This window comes from Carcharhinus amblyrhynchos, chromosome 35 (genome assembly GCF_965287045.1).
Source record: "Carcharhinus amblyrhynchos chromosome 35, sCarAmb.v2.hapA, whole genome shotgun sequence".
NCBI lineage: Eukaryota > Metazoa > Chordata > Chondrichthyes > Carcharhiniformes > Carcharhinidae > Carcharhinus > Carcharhinus amblyrhynchos.
In genome coordinates, this window is record NC_137358.1 from 8,166,794 (window position 1) to 8,187,824 (window position 21,031).

Here is a 21,031-nt window from a genome sequence, read left to right on the forward strand (position 1 = left end):
GACTTAGTCTTTCCTCGTATACTTGAAGCAGAATTTTGAATAGAGAGTTGGAGAATATAGTAACACCACTTTCAAACCAGCCTCCCATCCATTGACTCCATCTACACTTCCGCTGCCTTGGCAAAACAGCCAGAATAATTAAGGACCCCACGCAACACGGACATTCTCTCTTGCACCTTCTTCCTTCGGGAAAAAAGATACAAAAGTCTGAGGTCACGTATCAACCAACTCAAGAACAGCTTCTTCCCTGCTGCTGTCAGATTTTTGAACGGACTTATCTTGCATTAAGTTGACCTTTCTCTACACCCTAGCTATGACTGTAACGCTACATCCTGCACTCTCTCGTTTCCTTCTCTATGAACGGTATGCTTTGTCTGTATGGCGCGCAAGAAACAATACTTTTCACTGCATGTTAATACATGTGACAATAATAAATCAAAGCAAATCAAATCAAATTCCCAAATACCCATCCTATTTAATGCTGGCTGGAGCAGTTCAATTGTAACTTTGATTTTGCAAAGTGAATAAAGAATTTTGGTTTGCATTCCCCACCACGACATAAGTATTGGGTTGAAAACTGTAAGCTTTGCTCTGTGGTTCAACTCCGATGTATTGACTGTGACAGTAACGAAGTGTAGCCTGAGGCCCTGTTCACACATGAGTCATTCCGTGTAGCTTTTCTAATAGATCTAACCTGATGTACAGTAGATTTCACTTATCTGTGCGTTCAGTAAATATGTTAAAAACAAGATCCTTTTTATGGATGTCTCATTCAAGTTTAAAATCCCCTTCTTCATTAAGCTACCCGTGAAAGTCAACCACAACAACATTAACGAATTGCATTCATGTAGTGCCCTTAACACACTTAAACGGTCAAGGCTCTTATTTTTGAGGCAATATAACATCTCCAACATCTACTCCCTCCACCACCAATACAGGGTGGTAGAAGTGTGTACTGCGATGGCACAGTGGATAGCTCTGCTGTCCCACAGCAGTAGGGACCTGCGTTCGGTTCCCGTTTTGGGTATGCAGAATCTGCACATTTTTGTCCCGTGTCTGGGTGCTCTGGTTTCCTCCCACAGTGCAAAAGACCTACTTGATGAGGTGCATTCGCCGGGCTAAATTCCCCCTCAGTGTATGAAGGGAATAGATAAGATAGAAGCAGGGAGGTTGTTTCCACTGGCAGGTGAAACTCGAACTAGGGAGCATGGCCTGAAAATAAGGGGGAACAGATTTAGGACTGAGTTGAGGAGGAGTTTCTTCACCTAAAGGGTTGTGAATCTGTGGAATTCCTTGCCCAACAAAGCAGGTGAGGCCACCTCTTTGAATGTTTTTAAGGCAACGTTAAGATACATTTTTGAACAGTATAGAAATTAAGGGTTATGACAACTGGGTGGGTAAGTGGAGCTGAGTCCACAAAAAGATCAGTCATGATCTTATTGAATGGTGGAGCAGGCTCGAGGGACCAGATGGCCTACTCCAGTTCTAGTCCTTATGTTCTTATGTACTTCAATAGATGTCGGAGTGTGGCGACTAGAGGATTTTCGCAGTAACTTCATTGCAGTGATAATGTAAGCTTACCTGTGACACTAATAAATAAACTTTAAACAAATGAAATGCCTTACGTACATTTTAGCTTAGTTTTCATATTGTACACTATGACATGGTCCCTATCTCTGTAAAATTATGGCCAAACTTACCCTTCTTCCTTAAGCCTTTAAGCCTACTCTTGTCACCAATAAATAAAATAAAACATCTGTCTGTTCTGTCCTCTGTCCTAGTCAAGGTTAAGTATTCTTGGGCTACTTCCTCTTTCGTATGACTGTGTATAGAGCAACAACAACAATTTTATATTTAAATGGTCAAGCCAAGATTTTTTTTCTATTCATTCGTGGGGACATGGGCATCACTAGCTGGCCAGCATTAATTGCCCTTCCCTAGTTGCTTGAGAGCAGTTAAAAGTCAATCACATTGCTGTGGTCCTGGAATCACATGTAGGCTAGACCAGGTAAGGACGGCAGCTTTCCTTCCCTGAAGGACATTAGTGAACCAGATGGGTTTTTCCAACAACCGACAATATAGGAACATTGGAACTGGGAGCAGAAATTGGCAATTCACCCCTTTGAGCCTGCTCAGCCATTCAATCAGATCATAGCTAATCTCTTCCTGATCTCAAATCCACCTCCCGACCTCTTCCCCATATCCCTTTAACCCATTTGCTTTATCAGAAATACAACTATCTCCTTCCTGAAACCATTTAATGATTCAGACTCCACTGCGCTATGGGGCAATGAGTTCTAAAAATTCACCCTCCTCTGTGGGAAGTGAAGAACAAAGAAAATTACAGCACAGGAACAGGCTCTTTGGCCCTCCAAGCCTGCACCAATCAAGCTGCCCAACTGAATTAAAGCCCCCTACCCTTCCGGGAACCATATCCCTCTATTCCCATCCTATTCATGTATTTGTCAAGACACCCCTTTAAAAGTCACTCTTGTATTCACTTCCACTACCTCCCCCGGCAGTGAGTTCCAGGCGTCCACCACCCTTTGTGTAAAAAACCTGCCTTGCTCTTCCTTCTCTTCACAGTTTTAAATCTACCGCCTCTCAACCTATACATATTGACAGCAATTGTTCTCTGCTCTCTCAGATACTGATTTGCATATTGTCTATTTTTCATGCCTTCATATAATTTGTTGTTTAGCAAATGTGCCATATCTTTCTTTCTCCTCCCCATTCCCTTTTTTTTCATCAAGTTGCCACTACCTGCCCACCATTTTCTCCAGTAGGGGACAATTTTTTGACAACAATGCCTTAAAATTCTGGAAGTCCTGTGCCGCTGACAAAGCAGTATCCCTGGGGAGTAGCACAGCATCCCACCCCCTGCCAGGTCCCAAATCGTGGACATGGATTCGTTTAAATATCCGGGGTTGGGAGGTGGGTGCATGGTTTCAAAGGGTGTGCAAGGGGCAGAAGATTGAATATCCGGAAAGGGATGAAGCAGCGAGTTTCTGGAGCACAAATGTTGTTTTTTTGGTCTCCTTAATGCAGGACGGATGCAGTGGCATTGGAGGCAGTTCAGAGGAGGTTCTCCAGATTGATTCCAGGGATAAAAGGGTTGACGTACGAGGAGAGATTAAAGAATTTGGGCTTGTACTCGCTGGAGTTTAGAAGGATGAGATGGGATCTGATCGAGGTATGTAAAATTTTAAAAGGGATTGATAGAGTGAACATAGAACAAATGTTTCCCCTTGTGGGGCAATCTCAAACAAGGGGTCACAGGTTAAAAGCAAATCACTGCAAATGCTGGAATCTGAAACCAAAAGAGAAAGTGCTGGAAAATCTCAGCAGGAGCGGCAGCATCTGTAAGGAGAGAAAATAGGTCACAGGTGCCGGTTGAGAGGCGATAGATATAAAATTGAGATGAGAAGGAACTACTTCTCACAGAGAGTGGTGAATTTGAGAACTCGCTGCCCCATAGGGCGGTGGAGTCTGAATCATTGAATGGTTTCAAGAAGGAGATGGATATATTTTTGATAGAAAACAGGTTACAGGGATATGGGGAGGAAGTGGGAAGGTGGATTTGAGACTGGGGAGAGATCAGCCGTGATCTGATTGAATGGCAGAGCAGGCTCAAGGGGCTGAATTGCCGACTTCTGCTCCTAATTCCTATGTTTCTGTGCTCATGTTTGGCAAGGTTACAGGAAAGAAGGTCTTGCTTCTACACAAGCCTTTTAGAACATCCCAAAGCATCTCACAGCCAGTGAAGACATTTTCGAAATGTAGTCAAGGTGATTGACAGCAGCCAATTTGTACACAGCAAGGATCCACAAATAACGATGGCATTAAAGCCAGATAATCTAATTTAATAATGTTATTTGCAGGATAAATATTAACGAGGATTCTGGAGAGAATTTTCTTATCCTCCTATGCTGTGCGACCGGTTATGTCTACCTGAGGGGCTTTATTTTAACCCTTCAATGCAGCTGAATTTTAAGCACCCTCCAAAGTGGCCCAATGAGATGCTGAGTTGCATCTGAATAGGGTAACTCAGGTTGGGCAGTAAGTGCCGCCCTAAACAGGGATGCTCACTTACATCCTGCGAATTAAAAATCACCCCTGCACGGCATTGATTTTTATTATCTGCTCTCCCACATTTAATAGGCTTGTAATCGGGGATGCAGTGGTATTGTCACTGGACTAGTAGTCCAGAGAGCCAGAGCAAAATCTGGGGACTTGGGTTCGAATCCCACCACAGGCGGAATTTAAACTCAATAAAATATCTGGAATTAAAAATCTGATGATGACCATTGTCGATTGTGTTGTAAAAACCCATCTGGTTCATTAATGTCCTTTAGGGAAAGAAATCTGCCGTCCCTATCTGGTCAGGTCTGCATTTGACTCCAGAGCCACAGCAATGTGGTTGACTCCCTGAAATGGAGGACAGTTAGGGACAGGCAATAAATGCTGACCCAACCAGTGATGCTCTTGTCCCCAGACGGAATTAATAAAAAAAAATCCAATCTGCAACTGCTTCCAACAAAAGGTGGACTCATTGGAATTTTTCAGGAAAGCCCAGCAAGCTTCCCACCAATACTCCCTTGACACTTGAAAAAGTGTTTGGTCATCTTATTTAAGGAAACCTGCCGTCCTTACCCGGTCTGGCCTACATGTGACTCCAAAGACACAGCAATGTGGTTGACTCTCACCTACCCCCTGGAATGGAGGGCAGTTAGGGATAGGCAACAGATGTTTAAATTTAATGTTTATTTATTAGTGTCAAAAGTAGGCTTACGTTAACATTGCAGTGAAGCTTCTGTGAAAATCCTCTAGTTGTCATACTCCAGCGCTTGTTTGGGTACGTTGAGGGAGAATTTAGCATGGCCAATGCATCTAATCAGCATGCCTTTCAGACTGGGAGGAAACCGGAGCATCTGGAAGAAACCCATGCAGACGTGGGGAGAACGTGCAAACTCCACACAGACTGTGACCTGAGGCCACAATCAAACCCAGGTTCCTAGTGTTGTGAGGCAGCAGTACTAACCGCACTCCAGAGCCACAGCAATGTGGTTGATTCTCAACTGCCCTCCAAGGGAAATTATGGATGGGCAATAAGTGCCAGTGACACCCATGTTCCACAAAGGAATAAATGTACATGCTCCAGAAGAAGTTCAAAGAAAGCTTACCAGGCTAACACCAGGAAAGGGTGGGCTGTCCGATGAGGAAAGGTTGGATAGGTTAAGCTCATATCCACCGGAGATTAGAAGATCAAAGGTGACTTGCTTTACGGAATGAATTTGGAGAGGATGTTTCCTCTTGTTGGGAGAATCTAAAACTAGGAGTCATAGTTCAAAGAAAAGCAATCACCCATTTAAAGTGGAGATGAGGCAAAAATGTTCCCTTAGTGGGTGGTGGAGTCTTTGGAGTTCTCTCCCTGAACAGACGGTCAAAGCAAAATGTTTGAATATTTTGACAGGAGAGGTGGATGCGTTCTTGGTGAGGAAAGAGGAGTGAAAAGTTCTCAGAGGTGGGCGGGATACAGATTGTAGTTTGCTGTCAGATCAGTCATGATCTTATTGGATGGTGGAGCGGAGGGGCTGAATGGCCTACTCCTGAACCTTGTTCCTATGATAGTGGGCATAGGTAAAAGAACAGTAAAGGGCTTTGAGACATTGTGAAAGACATGGTACGAATGCAGAACTTTCTTTCTTTTAATAGTTAACTATATGATATTACTTAATGAGTTTAAAGTGTACTAGTGTATTAATGGAGGCATGGTGGCACAGTGGTTAGCACTGCTGCCTCTCAGCTTCAATTCTGGCCTTGGGTCACTGTCTGTGTGAAGTTTGCACGTTCTCCCTGTGCCTGCATTGGTTTCCTCCGGGTGCTCCAGTTTCCTGCCGCATTTCAAAGATGTGTGGATTAGGTTGATTGGCTATGCTAAATTGCCCCTTAGTGTTCAAAGATGTGTAGGTTAGATGGATTAGCCATGGTAAATGTGTAGGGTTAGACTAAGTTAGATGGATTAACCATGGTAAATGTGTGGGGTTAGTCTAGGTTAGATGGATTAGCCATGGTAAATGTGTGGGGGTTAGACTTGGGTAGATGGGTTAGCCATGGCAACTGTGAGGGTAGTCTAGATTAGATAGAGTAGCCATGGTGAATGTATGGGAGTAGACTAGATTAGATGGAGTAATCATGGTAAATGTGTGGGACTAGATTAGGTTAGATGGATTAGCCATGGTAAATGTGTGGGGTTAGTCTAGGTTATATGAATTAGCCATGGTAAATGTGTAGAGTTGCAGAGATAAGATGGGGGAAAGGGCCTGAGTAGGATGCCCTATCAGAGAGAGCTGATGCAGATTCAATGGGCCAAATGGCCTCCTTCTGCACTGTAGGGATTCCTGAATTTGGCTTCACCATGTGTGGGGTTAGTCTAGGTTAGATGGATAGCTTTCAGTGAGCACAAGATGGGCGCTGTGTTATTTACCTTTGTTGAGAAAGAAAAGGAAGGATCTTTCACTAATGCGATTACTTTGCTATGGCAGAGCATGAAATCCAGCCAGAATCACTGTCACCGCTTTTAAACATTCTCTGCTCTTTTGTCACATTCTGGTCGAGCTCATTAAAATATCCGTGCCTGCCGGACTCAGCCTGCAGTTATATTGTTTTAATTTTTGATTTTTCTTGGCTGCACACAGCCGCAAACCCTTTTTGCGAGCATGCCTGGGCGCGTGTTGCTGCCTCTGGCCTACAGCAGAGTCTGAGATGTCTCTGCCAGCGAGGGAGAGATGCAGAGAAAATGGGGAGATTGTCAGATAGAATCTAGTGTGTGTTGTTTGAAATGAATCTGTACGTGTCAGCCAGACATAAATTATACAGTTACTTGTCTGAAAATGGACCAGGCCTACTAAGGGTCCTGTGTTTTTGCTTTTTTTTTTGTTCCCTGTTTCTACTTTCTCTCCTCTTTTCCATTCCTTCCACCTTTATTTCCATGTCTCCTTGGTTTTTTCACTTTTCTTTTCTCTTTTTTTCATTCCTTTGCAATTTTACATGCTGCTTTCCTTCCTATTTGTATGTCGCACCCCTCTCAGCCCTTCCTTCCTTCCATTGTCTCTTTCACGCTATCCACTCTCTCTTCCTCATTTTCTCACACCAATCTTAGTCAACCCAAATTGCCAGATGAACGTTTTGCCCCTGTTCCCATTGCTCTTCTTAAGGTCCTTATTTTCCATAAGTCTTCCTTCTCTCCAACCTCTTGGCCATGTGGCTTTTCCATCACCCACTAAATTCCATTTATTCTGTGCCAATGCATTATATAGGATGTAAAGAAACTGACCACAAGCTGAACTGGCCCATGCCGCGTTAGTGTTCCACACGAGCTTCCTTCCATCTGACTTCACCTCACCCTATCAGCAAATCGTTCCGTTCCTTTCTCGCCATGTACTTGTCCAGCAACCCTTTAATTTGTCACCTTAACCAGCCCGTGCAATAGCAAGTTCTATATTCTCGCCATTATCCAAGAACAGGAGGCTGCCTTGAATTTCTTATGGATTTCATAGAATCATAGAATCCCTACAGTGCAGGAAGAGGCCCTTTAGTCCATCATACTTGCACTGAAATAAGCCTACCCAGGCCCTATTTACCTTATTAGTCCTCATGACACTAAGGGGCAATTTAGCATGGTCAATCAATACAATCGGCACATTTTTGGACACTATGGAGCAAATTAGCATGGTCAATCCACCTCACCTGCACATCTTTGGACTCTAAGGGGCAATTTAGTATGGCCAATCCCCCTTATGAGGGAAAGAGATAGAATAGTTCACCAGGATGTTGCCTGGTCTCGAAGGTGTTGGCTATGATGAGAGGTTGAATAAATTAGGATTGTTTTCACTTGAAAAACAGAGGCTGAGGGGAAAAACAAACCTGATAGAGGTCTACAAAATGATGAGAGGCATAGACTGGGTGGATAGTCAGAGGCTTTTGCCCCAGGTTGGAAGTGTCAATTACGAGGGGGCACTGGTTCAAGGTGAGAAGGGGAAAGATGCATGGGGGAAGTTTTTCACGCACAGAGTGGTGGGTGCCTAGAATGTGCTGCCAGAGGAGCTGGTGGAAACAGGCACATTAGCAACATTTAAGAGGCATCTGGATGGGTACATGAATAGGGAGAGTAAGGACAGGTTTTTCCTTTACTTTAGTTAGGTCATAATGATCGACACAGACTTGGAGGGCCGAAGGGCCTGTTCCTGTGCTGTATTCTTCTTTGTTCTTTGAACACTGAGGGGCAATTTAGCATGGTCAGTTCCCCTATCCTGCAGATCTTTGGACACTAAGGAGCAGTTTAGTATGGCCAATCCACCTAACTTGCACATCTTTGGACACTAAGGGGCAGTTTAGCATGGCCAATCCACTTAACTTGCACATCCTTGGACACTAAGGGGCAATTTAGCATAGGCAATCCACCTAATCTGCAAATTTTTGGAGGAGAGAGAAAACCAGAGCACCTGGAGAAATCCACGTAAACACGGGGAGAATGTGCACACAGATAGACACCCAAGGCTGGAATTGAACCCGGGTCCTTGGTGCTATGAGGCAGCAGTGTCACTTATTTGTTAAAGGTATCTAATATTTATGAGCTCTTTGTTTTGGACTCTCCCACAATTGGAAGTGTCAGCTCCATTTCCAACTCTATCAAACCCTTCACAATTCTAAAGACCCCTTTTCATTTTCTCCTGGAGAGGAGACGTTTCTCATTGTGCAGACTTTTGATTTCAATTTGCTTCCAATACTCTTCTCCTGTACCTTTGTTTATTCTTTAGCAGAAAGATTTGCACCTATAAACTGCCTTAGGAAACCCCAAACGGCTTCCCAACCGATGGAGAATCTAGTCACTTTTGTAATGTAGTAAATGTGGAAGTCATTCGGAGATCCCACAAGGACAAGTATGGCAATGATCACACAGTTTGTCATGGTAGCTGAGCGATAAGTCTGGCCAGGACACTAGGGAACTATCCATGCTGAACTGGTGTCAGGGGATTTTGTTTGCACTCGCTTGAGAGGGCAGGCAGGATTTTGGTTTGACCATTTGGAGTCTCATCTTCACGCACAAAGGGGTGCTGGCAGACACCTGTAGACCCTTTAAACATATCTTATCTCACTTCAGAGAGTTCAGTGTGACATTTGGAATGATGGCATTCCAGCACAGTATTGATACATTTCAATTGAGTTCCTATCTGCCTTCTCAGGCAGATGTCCAAGATCCCATTGCACTATTTTGAAGTCCAAAGACGTGCAGGTTAGGTGGATTGGCCATGCTAAGTTGTCCCTGAGTGTCCAAAGATGTGTAGATTAGGTGGATTGGCCATACTAAGTTGCCCCTTGTGTTCAAAGATGTATAGGTTAGGGGAATTGGCCATAGTAAATTGCCCCTTAGTGTTCAAAGATGTTTAGATTAGATGGATTGGCCATACTACATTATCCCTCAGTATCTAAATATGTGTAGGTTAGGTGGATTGGCCATGCTAAATTGCCCCTTAGTATCTAAAGATATGCAGGTTAGGGGGAATTGGCCATGCTAAATTAGTACTTAATGTCCGAAGATGTTCAGGTTAGGTGGATTGGCCATGTTAAATTGTCCCTTTGTGTCCAAAGATGTGAGGGTTAGGTGGATTGGCTATACTAAATTGCCCCTTAGTATCTAAAGATGTGTAGGTTAGGTGGATTGGCCATGCTAAATTGCCCCTTAGTGTCCAAAGATGTGTGGGTTAAGTGGATTGGCCATGCTAAATTGCCCCTTAGTATCTAAAGATGTGTAGGTTAGGGGAATTGGCTGTGCTAAGTTGTCCCTTAGTGTGCAAAGGTGCACAGATTAATTGGATTGGCCATGGAAAATGGAAGGGGTTGAGTGATAGGGTGGGGTGGGAGGGGAGGGACTGGCTAGGATGTTCTTTTGGAGAGTTGGTACAGGCTTGATGGGCCAAATGGCCTCTTTCTGCATTGTAGGGATCCTAAGATGAGAGGAGTTTGCTCTGCCACCCCAGTCTATATATATACATATATACGAATATATACCTCTACCAATATAACTGAAGCAGGTCTCTTGAGAATTGCTGCATTTCTGTTGGTGTGGGATCTTCCCGTGTGAAAATTGACTGTCTCCGTCGCTAAAGCAGCGCCTGCCCTTCAATAGTGACCAAAACAGAAAATGCTGGAAAATCTCAGCAGCTCTGACAGCCTCTGGAGACACAACGGGTTACCTAGACTCAAAACATTGGCTCTATTCTCTCTCCACAGATGCTGTCAGACCTGCTGAGCTTTTCCAGCATTTTGTTTCAGGTTCCAGCATTCGCCTTCATTGGCTGTAAGGGACTTGGGAACATCCCAAGATTGGGGGAAAAAAACTTTATAAATAGAAATGCTAGCTTTTCTTATTCCCTCCCCGTTTTGTATTATCCTGATCCTCTCCTCGATTGATCAGCTGGCCTCTTCCTTCTCTATATCCCGGAGAATTGTTTAAGGAATTACTTGGCGAAGTTTTTTTTTCTCTCCCTCTCTCTCCTCCACTCCTTGACGGTACACACTTGGACAGCCTGACCCCTCCGATCATGCCACTGTTTTGTCTCGGGCAACTTTTTTTCTAAAAGGCAAGGCGTTGAGCCGAAGTGACAAGCCTGCCATGAATGTTCCCAATGATCTTGCCAGGCAACCTAGCGTACATGATACCTCCAGACTCCTGCAGCCCATTCTGGGGAATTAAGTTCAAAGTTGACGTTAATGTTACGAGCAAATGTCACAAAGACTCATCGCCCCGTTTCTGCATTTCCCAGAACTTATTTATTCATACGGAGTTCACATTTAGAAGCAGACCAACTCTCAGCATTGGACTGCCTAACGCACAGGAGTTACCCATCCAGCTTTCGGCTGAGTATGAACACATTTTTTTTCAATTTGTGTGTTTGCTTATTTATCTCCCCCCTCCAGAGTTTTATTTTTATTTACAGGAGGCACAAATAAACAATTGTGTTTCCCAGAAAATGTAACAGCGGTGTGCAACATCTAAAGAAAATGTTGCACGTTTTGTAACAGTGTGTAAATCTTCCCGGTTGATTTGATAACTGATAGTTTGGCCACATCAGAAACGCCTTTGACTATATGTGTGCGACAATCTATCTTATACTTAAAAAGCTTGCTAAAGTGCCTTGTATTTTTTTTCCCCCAACTCCGCTTGTTTGAAATTTAAACGTTTGAGAATTGTTCTTGGATCCAAACGCTATTTAATTGTGGCCCTTTTAGTTGGTTAGTCTTGACTTGCGAATGTTGATGGGACAAATAATAAAACTAATCGCGGCAAGAAAAGGTGGGTTTAGATTATTATTATTTTAAAATGATCTGGGGCAAGAGTTTTTTTGGAAGGGTGTGTGAGATGTTACTCTGTAATCCCAAAAAAGATGCCTTGAAGCTCCATCTCTGTAGTTCTGAAAACCTGTTTGAAGTTTAATCCCAAATATTAATATAGCGGAAGAATCAGAATTTTACAACACAGTCAAGGTCGGAATTTTATAAAGGGGTCAAATTAATGTGTAACTGGGCGTACTTGCAAAAAAATTTATTGTAGATTTGCTTATTGTTTTCTTGATAATCCCATATCAAAGTTTGTCCAGGGAGGGAAATGGTTTTGGACTATAAAGATTGGATTTAAAATTATTGTGAGGGAGAAGTCAATTTTTTTAAATTTTAATTTGGGTGGAGCAGAGTTTAAATTGTTCTGCAGGTTAATATGATTATTATTTTGGGATCGATTCAGGGCACGTTTTAATGTGGCTGTACAGAAATTATTGTTAATGATTTGTCTTACGATATGGTTGAAGCATTTCCAAATGATTGTTTTAGAATATTTAGCACATAGTGCACTTTAAGAGGTGTTATTTCTTATCGAGGTGTAACACCGTGAATGTGGCAAGTGTGATGTAATATTTGATTAACATTTTTCTGTCAATATGTAGATGTATGTATTTAAAATGAGTTGTAACGGTTTCAGCATAACCAGTTTGATGTATTATTATAATGGACATGTTGGTTAGACAGTGTCTCACTTTCTCTGCATAGCCCAGTGATGCTGTATCCTTTATTGATAATCATAGAACCTTACAGTGCAGAAAGAGTCCATTCAGCCCATCGAGTCCTGGTTAGCACTGCTGCCTCACAGTGCCAGGGACCCGGGTTCAACTCCTGCCTCGATCATTGTCTGTATGGAGTTTGCACGTTCTCCCCGTGTCTGCGTGAGTTTCCTTTGGGTACTGCGGTTTCTTCCCACACATCAGGATAAATTCTAAATATTAATATAGCAGGTGGATCAGAATTTTACAACAGTCAGGGTTGGAATTTTATAAAGAGATCAGATTAATGTGTAGCTGGGTGTACCACCTCCCCCACACAATATAAATATGTGGATTTACAGGAATAATGTCTGGATGGGAGTGTGGTTGGTGCAGGCTACATGGGCCGAATGGCCTCCTTTTGTACTGTAGGGATTCTATTCTATTCTATGAATCTGCACTGACCACAATCCCACCTAGGCCGTATCCCCATAACCCCATGCATTACCCTAGCCTTGTAATCCCATGCAGTTCCCCTGACACTGAGGAACAATTTAGCATGGCCAATCCACCTAACATCTTTGGACTGTGGGAGGAAATTGGAGCAGCCAGAGGAAACCCACGAAGACGCGGGGGAGAATGTGCAAACTCCACACAGACAGTCACCCAAGTTGGGAATCGAATCCGGGTCCCTGGCGCTGTGAGGCAGTAGTGTTAACCACTGTGCCACCGTTCTCCAGCAGGGAAATGGGCCATTTGAGTTGACCAGTCAAGACCAGTCTTACCTTTTTTTGCTCTACATGAGCCTCCTCACACTATTCAATCTAACACAGTCAGCATTTTGTTCTAGGCTATTTTGGGTCCAAAGCTTAGAAATGGAGAAGATGAGGGTATGGCATAGGTGCGGTTAAAGTCAATAAGCTGTTTATAGAATTACAAGGGGTCTTGATAAACTGGCGGGAGGCTAGGTAAGCAGAGGATACGGATTTTCTGTAAATGGTAAAACTAGGGATGGACGCTCTATTTTCCACACAGCTAGTTTCTGACCTGGAGAACACTGCCTGAAAGGATACGGAAGCAATGATTCAGTAGTAACCCGCAGAAGCCAGATCAGATCTATTCTTGAAAAGGGAAAACAAAAAATGTTGCAGGGCTATGGGGAAAGAGCAAGGGGAATGAGCCAAATTGGATAGTAGTTCAAAGAGTTGGCACAGGAATGATGGGCAGAATGGCCTCTTTCTGCATTGCAAGATTATGTGATCTTACCTTTGGGGCATGTCTGCGTGGGTTTCCTCTGGGTGCTCCGGTTTACTCCCACAGTCTGAAAGATGTGCTGGTTGGGCGCATTGACCTGAATAGGCATTGGAGTGTGGTGACTAGGGGAATTTCACAGTAACTTCATTGCAGTGTTAATATAAGCCTTACTTGTGACTAATAAATAAACTTTTCATATGGAGCAGCACAGTGGTTAGCACTGCTGCTTCACAGCGCCAGGGACCCAGGTTCGATTCTTGGCTTGGGTCACTGTGTGTGAGGAGTTTGCACATACTCCCTGCATCTGTGTGATTTCCTCTGGATGTTCTGATTTTGGACTCCATAGTCCTAAAATGTGCATGTTAGTAGGTGCACTGGCCATGCTAAATTCTCCCTCAGTGTACCCAAACAGGCGCCGGAGTGTGGCGACCAGAAGATTTTCATAGTAACTTCATTGCAATGTTAATGTGAGTCTATTTGTGACTAATAAATAAACTTTAATAATTCAGGGTTGTCTTGTTAAGATAATCAGGAGGGCTCTCCCAATTATCTGCGGCCTGGAATTCCCTTGCTAAACTTGTCTGCCATTCCTCATTTCAAACCTTAAAACCCAACTCCTCTGCACCCCTCGAATACACATTGCACCTTCAATTCCATGACCAAGCTTTGGTCAATTGTCTTAATGTTGCCTTCTGTAGATCGCTGCTATGTAATGCTCTGGTGTAGCATCTGGGGCATTTTAATCCCATGTAGGTGCATGTTGTTGTTGTGTTATGCCTCTTGTTCTCATTCTGTCAGGGCAGCTAGGCAGTGGCAATCGTATTTTAAAATTGAAACAGTATGGGCAGTGTGCAACTGTACCCAAGATGGCATTGTATTTCGTAATCTCGCAGCGATAGGTCACAGGATGGCTTAGGGAAGACAGAAAATTGATGTTGCCACTGGTATACCCGGAGCACTGGGGAGCAGGGCACATTGTGGGGCCAGAGGAGAGAGAGAGAGAGCTACAACCTACATCTTGCGGTCCTGTAGCTTGGTACGAGAGTGCTTGGGATGGATGTGGAATAAAATTGCGGTATACTTTCCCTTCCCCAGTGTTAATATCTCTGTCCCTGAAGGTCACCAAGGAAACTGAAGTGGTACTCTGTTTTGTCCTTGGATTGGTAAGATAGGGGCTTGTTTCTGTTACGGACTTGGGTTTCTGGTTTTAATATGGGGGGAGGGGGAGGGGAGGATGTGGACTGGAGGGAGCGTGAGAGAAAGAAAAATCAAGAGTAACTGCGTGGTGACATAGTTTGGGCAGCACGGTGGTATGGTGTGTCCTAAAGTGGTATTGTATTTTGTAATCTCGATGGTGGAGCAATGGTTAGCACTGTTGCCTCACGGCGCCAATGACCTGAGTTCGATTCCTGGCTTAGGTCTGTGCAGAGTCTGCACGTTCTCCCCCCCGTGTTTGCATGGGTTTCCTCCGGGTGCTCTGGTTTCCCCCCACAGTCCAAAAGACATGCTGGTTAGGTGCTAAGTTCTCCCTCGGTGTACCGTGAGCAGTGACGGGGGGGTTTTTCACAGTAACTTCATTGAGGTGTTAATGTCAGCAGACTTGTGACATGAATAAATCAAAACTAAAGCATTGTCTACAGCCTGAGAGTCAGACAAATGGGTGCCATCTTACCCAAGCACCGGGCTAATGCAGGCGAGGGTCCTTAGCTGAAGAAAAATATATTTCTGGAAGGCTTTCCGGGGTGGAGGTGGAGTAGAATTGGCAGAACATCTGAAAAAATTGTCTGAGTGGCTGGACATCTCTATCTTGCTTCTAGGGGACATGCAATCACCGATTCTAACGTCTCCCTCTTTTTTACATTTGGTGTCAATTTGAGTAGGATTATGCGCCAGGGAAGTGCCTTGAGATATTTCACAGCATTAACCATGTTTTATACATACAGTGTACTGTTTCCATCAATCTCCTATTGAAGCTACAACATGGAAACCTCTACGTAAAATTGGGACCAGGCATTTGGAAAAATAATGGCACCTGCCCTTAATCTACTCTGACACTCCATCGCAGTAGTTGCTGCACTCTTGGAGGGACTCAATTTCAGATGGGACATTCATAGAATCATAGAAACCCTACAGTGCAGAAGGAGGCCAGTCAGCCCATCTAGCCCAGACTGACAACAATCTCATCCAGGCCCTATCCCCATAACCCCAATTATTTCCCCTGTTAATCCCCGTGACACCAAGGGGCAATTTAAAGTTTTATTTATTAATTCACAAATATGCTTACATTAACGCGGCAATGAAGTTACTGTGAGAATCCCCTGGACGCCACACTCCGGCGCCTGTTCGGGTACACTGAGCGGCAATTTAACATGGCCAATGCACCCTAACCAGCACAGTTTTCAGACTGTGGGAGGAAACTGGAACACTCGGAGGAAACCCACACAGACACAGAGAGAATGTGCAAACTCCACACAGAAGTGACCCAAGCTGGGAATCGAACCTGGGTCCCTGGCGCTGTGAGGCAGCAGTGCTAACAACTGTGCCACTGTGCCACCCCTGTGAGGCCCAGTTGAGATGGCAGATAAAAGAACCCATGGCAATAATTTGAAGAAGGGTAGGGAAGTTCTCCCGGAGGATCGGGCCAGGCCAATATTTACCCCTTAACCAAGCTCATAAAAGCAGATTATTTGGATGTGACTACATTGCAGCTGTGGGACCTTTGTAGTTTGTAGATTTGGTTGCCTGCATTTCCTACATTGTTTATTTATTAGTGTCACAAGCTGGCTTATATTAACGCTGGAATTAAGTTACTATGAAACTCCTCCAGTCGCCACACTCTGGTGTCTGTTCGGGTATACTGAGGGAGAATTTAGCATGGCCAATGCACTGTTATCAAACAGGACATCCTGTCAAAGCATTTCATCTCGCACTCATCAGAACAGATGCATGAATACCAAATTTCAAAGGAGGCAACAATTTATACTGTGTTAGAAAAGCCTGCCAATTTGTTGAAAAGTTGACTTTAATTGCTGGAGGTTTTGACACACAGAATGTACCAGGAAACTATCGCCCCAAGCATTTGTTTAATTCAAAAAAAAGTGCAATGCATTGATATGTTCCTTCTGTATGCAGAGGACAGGCCCTGTGAATGAGTATATAAGGCTTCTAGAAGCACAAGTCGGCCACATTGTAAGCCCAACTGCTCCTTTGAAATTGATTGTTTGTTTAATTCTTAGCACACTTGGGATTGTTCAGGAAGTGCTGCCCAATCATGGAATCACATCTAATATTGGACATGGGCTGAATAATCTCCTCTTGCACGTAGGGACTCTATAATTCTATGATTATATTCTGAGTATTGCAAGCATGGACTGGGTGAATATAGATAGTACTTTGCCGATTGGGAACAGCTGAAGACATGTGCTGTTTGCTGTGTTCTGACAATCATCAGGATGTACATCCTATATACCTGGCATGGCACTGGCACTGAAATTCCTATACCACAATACATAGTAGTGTGGGTTTTGGCTTGGTGGCAGAAGCCTGTTGATGGTGAATATCACTTGTGTGCTACAGCACAGTAGCACTGTGTAACAGCTAGCACAATGACACAGTGCTTAGCACTGTTGCCTCACAGCGCCAGAGACCCGAGTTCAATTCTGGCCTCGGGGGGACTGTCTGTGTGGAGTTTGCACATTCTCCGTGTGTCTGCGTGGGTTTCCTCCAAGTGCTCTGGTTTCCTCCCACAGTCCAAAGATCAGGTTGATTGCCCGTGCTAAATTGACCCTGAGTGTCAGGGGATTAGCAGGGTAAATATGTAGGATTACAAGGATAGGGCTGGGTGGGATTGTTGTCGGTGCAGCCTCGATGGGCAGAATGGCCTCTTTCTGCATTGTAGGAATTCTATGATTCCAAGATGAACTGTTGCTCATTTTTTTGTGACCCCTTAACCCTTTCAAGATAAATTAGACCTAAACTCACAGCTTTTGGACCTGGACAATGTCCAGTCTACCTCAAATTACCCCAAAAGGGAATGTTATCTCAAAAATATAAGTAATAAAGTTTGTTGTTTCATGCTATGCAGTAGCAATGCAAGTGTTACTTTTGATGCTACCATCAAGCTGAAAAGATGTTTTGCCGACCACACAAATGAGTAACACAATGTAGGAATTTCAGTGCCGGTGTGACCCCAAGCACTTAGACCATATATCCCAACGACTGACAGATCGTAACAAATAGCACACCCCTTTGGCTGCTTGTAACATGCAGAGTACTGACAATACCTAACCAGCCCCTGCTGGTAAAACTCAGAATATGATGCCTAACATTAAATGTGATTCCACTGTTGGACAGCATTTGTCGAATAATCCCGAATGTGCTAATAACTACACCAATAGCTAGTTCTAGATTGTCAGTTGGACTCACAATATGCTCACTTAACGTTTGTCAGAAGTTGAATCTCTGGAATTCTCTGCCCGTTGATATTTAGCTATCTCGCTAAATATTTTTAAGACGTGGGTTGATGGGTTTTTGATAAGAGAGGGGATTAAGGGTTATGGGGAGAGGGCGGGAATGTGGAACTGAGCCGCGACAGATCAGCCATTATCTTATTGAATGGCGGGGCAGGCTCGAAGGGCCAGATGGCCTACTCCTGCTCCTATTTCTTATGTTCTTATGTTCTTATACGCAGGGATCTGTCCTCTGCAGGCAAAAGAAACATGTCCAGGTATTGCGCCTTTTTTTTGAATTAAACAAAAATGTGGGGACAATCATTCCCTGGTGCATTCTCCATGCCAATGTCGCAACTGATTTGCCAACCAATCAGCACCCTTTTCTAATACAGTATAAATTATTCCTCCTTTTTAAATTTGGCATTTTTGCATCTGTCCTGATGAGTCCAAGATGGAAAACTTCAACTGCATGTCTCTTTTCAGCAATACTTAAGTTCAGTATGTGCTGTTTTGGCATTAGAATCAATATAGAATCCCTAGACTTGATGGGCCGAATGGCCTCCTCCTTCACTGACTCTCCGATAGAGCATCTTACCCAGGCCCATCCCCACCCCATTCCCTTATCACCACATATTTATCCTGCTAATCCCCTTAACCTGCGCATCGCGGGGCACTAAGAGGCAATTTAGCATGGCCAATCTACCTAACCTATACATCTTTGCACACTAAGGGGCAATTTAGAATGGCCGATCCACTTAACTGGTACAACCTAGGACATTAAGGGCAGTTTAGAATGGGCAATCCACCCAACCTGCACATCTTGGGACACTAAGGGAGTAATTTAGCATGGCCAATCCACCTAATCCGCATATCTTTGGACTGTGGGAGGAAACCGGAGCACTGGAGGAAACCTACGCAGATACGGGTAGAACATGCAGCCTCCACACAGACAGCGACTCAAGCCGGGAATCGAACCTGGGTCCCTGGCAGTATGAGGCAGCATTGCTAACTACTTTTCCACTGTGCCGCCCTGGCCATAGGCCGATATATAGATGGGGTGAAGATAAACTAAGATGGGAGGAGGCTCGTGTAATGCTTAAACAACAGTTTAGATCAATTGCATTGAATGACCTATGTCTATCCTGTTCGATTCCATGCAATATTCAATTAACTGTTGTCCTCTGTTTGTTATTCAACATAATTTTTAAATGGAATCTTTCGCTTCTCTTCTTCCTGCCTGAAGGTGTTGACTCAGTGCGGTCCCAGATATGCCTTGGGCTCTCCAGTAGCTCTCTCCACGGGAGGTTAACAAGCAATGCCAGTGGGCCTCATGTTTATGTGGGGAGGGGGAAGGGAGGACTGGTGGCATAGCAGCTGAGCCCAAATCCACTCACTCAACTTCCAACATTGGTTAAAATAATAATCATTGAATCCCTACAGTGCAGAAGGAGGCCATTTGGCCAGTCGAGTCTGCATAGACCACAATCCCAGGCAGGCTTATTACCATGATCCCTCATATTTACCCTGCTAATCCCCCCGACACTATGGGTCAATTTAGCATGGCCAATCAGCCCAACCTGCACATCTTTGGACTGTGGGAGGAAACCCACTCAGACACGGGGAGAATGTGCAGACTCCCACACAGACAGTCACCTGAATATTCTGTCGCAAAAGGAATTCACGCTTAGTCTAGGCAATCTGCCTTTTAATGATATATCTTAGCCCCAGTACCGTTCTGGTGCATCTACAGAGTAGCTGCATAGGAGTTTAAATTATTAGATTTTTAAATTTATTTTAAATTTAAGCTTTTTAAATTTATTAGAAAGCACAGACTCTGTAACGGATGGTGACCTGAGGCTGGAATTGAACCTAGGTCTCTGGTGCTGTGAGGCAGCAGTGCTAACCACTGTGCCTTCCTAATAGTCGCACTTAATATAGAAAATCTGAAATCATCCCATTGTCTTGAAATGCTTCATTCATTGAACCAATTTGTGGAAGAAACTGACTTTAGTCTTTCTTTTCTTTAACTGATCTTTTTATTTCCTTCAATAGTTTTCATCTTTCCCAGCATGGTTGGTGGATAGTTAGAGCTGGAGACGGTGGGGGTGGGGTGAAGGGTGACTGTTATAGATTTTTGCCCTCTGTCACCATGGTCCGAATCTTCTGGTTTCACGCCCCCCACCACTGCTGCCAGTGGTAACGGGCACTCTACCGGATCTCCGTTCACCTCAACGGGACTGGAGAATCCCAGCCGCGGACGAGGCTGAGAATTAGTGGGCAGCGCAGTGGTTGGAACTGCTGCCTCGCGGCGCCAGGGACCTGGCTTCGATTCTGGCCTCGGGTCGCTGTCCTGTATGGAGTCCCCATGTTCTCCCCTGTGTCTGCGAGGGTTTCCTTCGGGCGCTCCAGTTCCCTCCTACACTCCACAAAGATGTGCGGGTTAGGTGGATTGGCCCTGCTGAGTTGCCCCTTAGTGTGTGAGGATTACAAGGGGAAATACGTGGGGATATGGCCTGGGTGGGATTGTTGTTGGTGCAGGTTCAATGGGCTGAATTGCCTCTTTCTGCACTGTAGGGATTCTGTGGGCGGGATTTTATGACCTTGCTCGGGCGAGACTGGAAATTCCCGAGAACTTTGGGAAGCTCCTGAGAGTGGGATGGGAGAGTACCTGTTTGATAAGCTCTCACTGGAGGACAGAACTTAATGTGACAGGTCAATGGAGATTGCTGCTGTCAGACCCTCGCCCGCTCCAATTCCATGGCGGGTGAGGTTGTAGAGTCCCGACCTATGATTCTAATTCTAGGGCTGATCGAATGGACCCTCTGATGGTGTTTTCCAGTCCATCTTTTTTGTGTATGTTTATGGCATGTTAGTAATAAGGTGCCTCAGGAAAGACACTGTGCTGTGTTTGGGTTCTTGGACTGGTAATCCAAAGATCGGGACTTGTACTCCAGGGAATGTGAGCTCCATCTCTTTGCAGTTTGGGAATTGCGGCGTGGGCAAAAGCTGACATTTCACAGTAGAAGTAACCACAATGCTATTCATTTGTCCGAAAAAACAGAACTGGTTCACCAACATCCATTCAGGAAGGAAATCTGTTGTCCTTTCCTGGGCTTGTTGACCTTCCTGTGAATCCAATCTCACACAAAGATGAACACTGCAAACTTTATTTTAGACTCATAGAATCCCTACAGCGCAGAAGGAGCCCATCAAGTCTGCACCCATTCACCC

The 21,031-nt window shown here is 44.3% G+C and overlaps 1 protein-coding gene across 3 annotated transcripts in view; it reads left to right on the plus strand.

Moving 5' to 3' along the window:
* LOC145361564 (paired box protein Pax-6-like) overlaps positions 1-21,031 on the plus strand; it is a 68,597-nt gene that overhangs the window by 2,736 nt on the left and 44,830 nt on the right. The window contains exon 2 of one of the 3 annotated variants that reach the window (XM_080217395.1): positions 3,049-3,193. The gene's annotated coding sequence lies outside the window, so the exon portion shown is untranslated. Of the gene's footprint in view, positions 1-3,048; positions 3,194-10,747; positions 10,925-11,275; positions 11,357-21,031 lie in introns of those variants that run through there. The other 2 variants (XM_080217394.1, XM_080217396.1) reach the window with 2 other exon arrangements.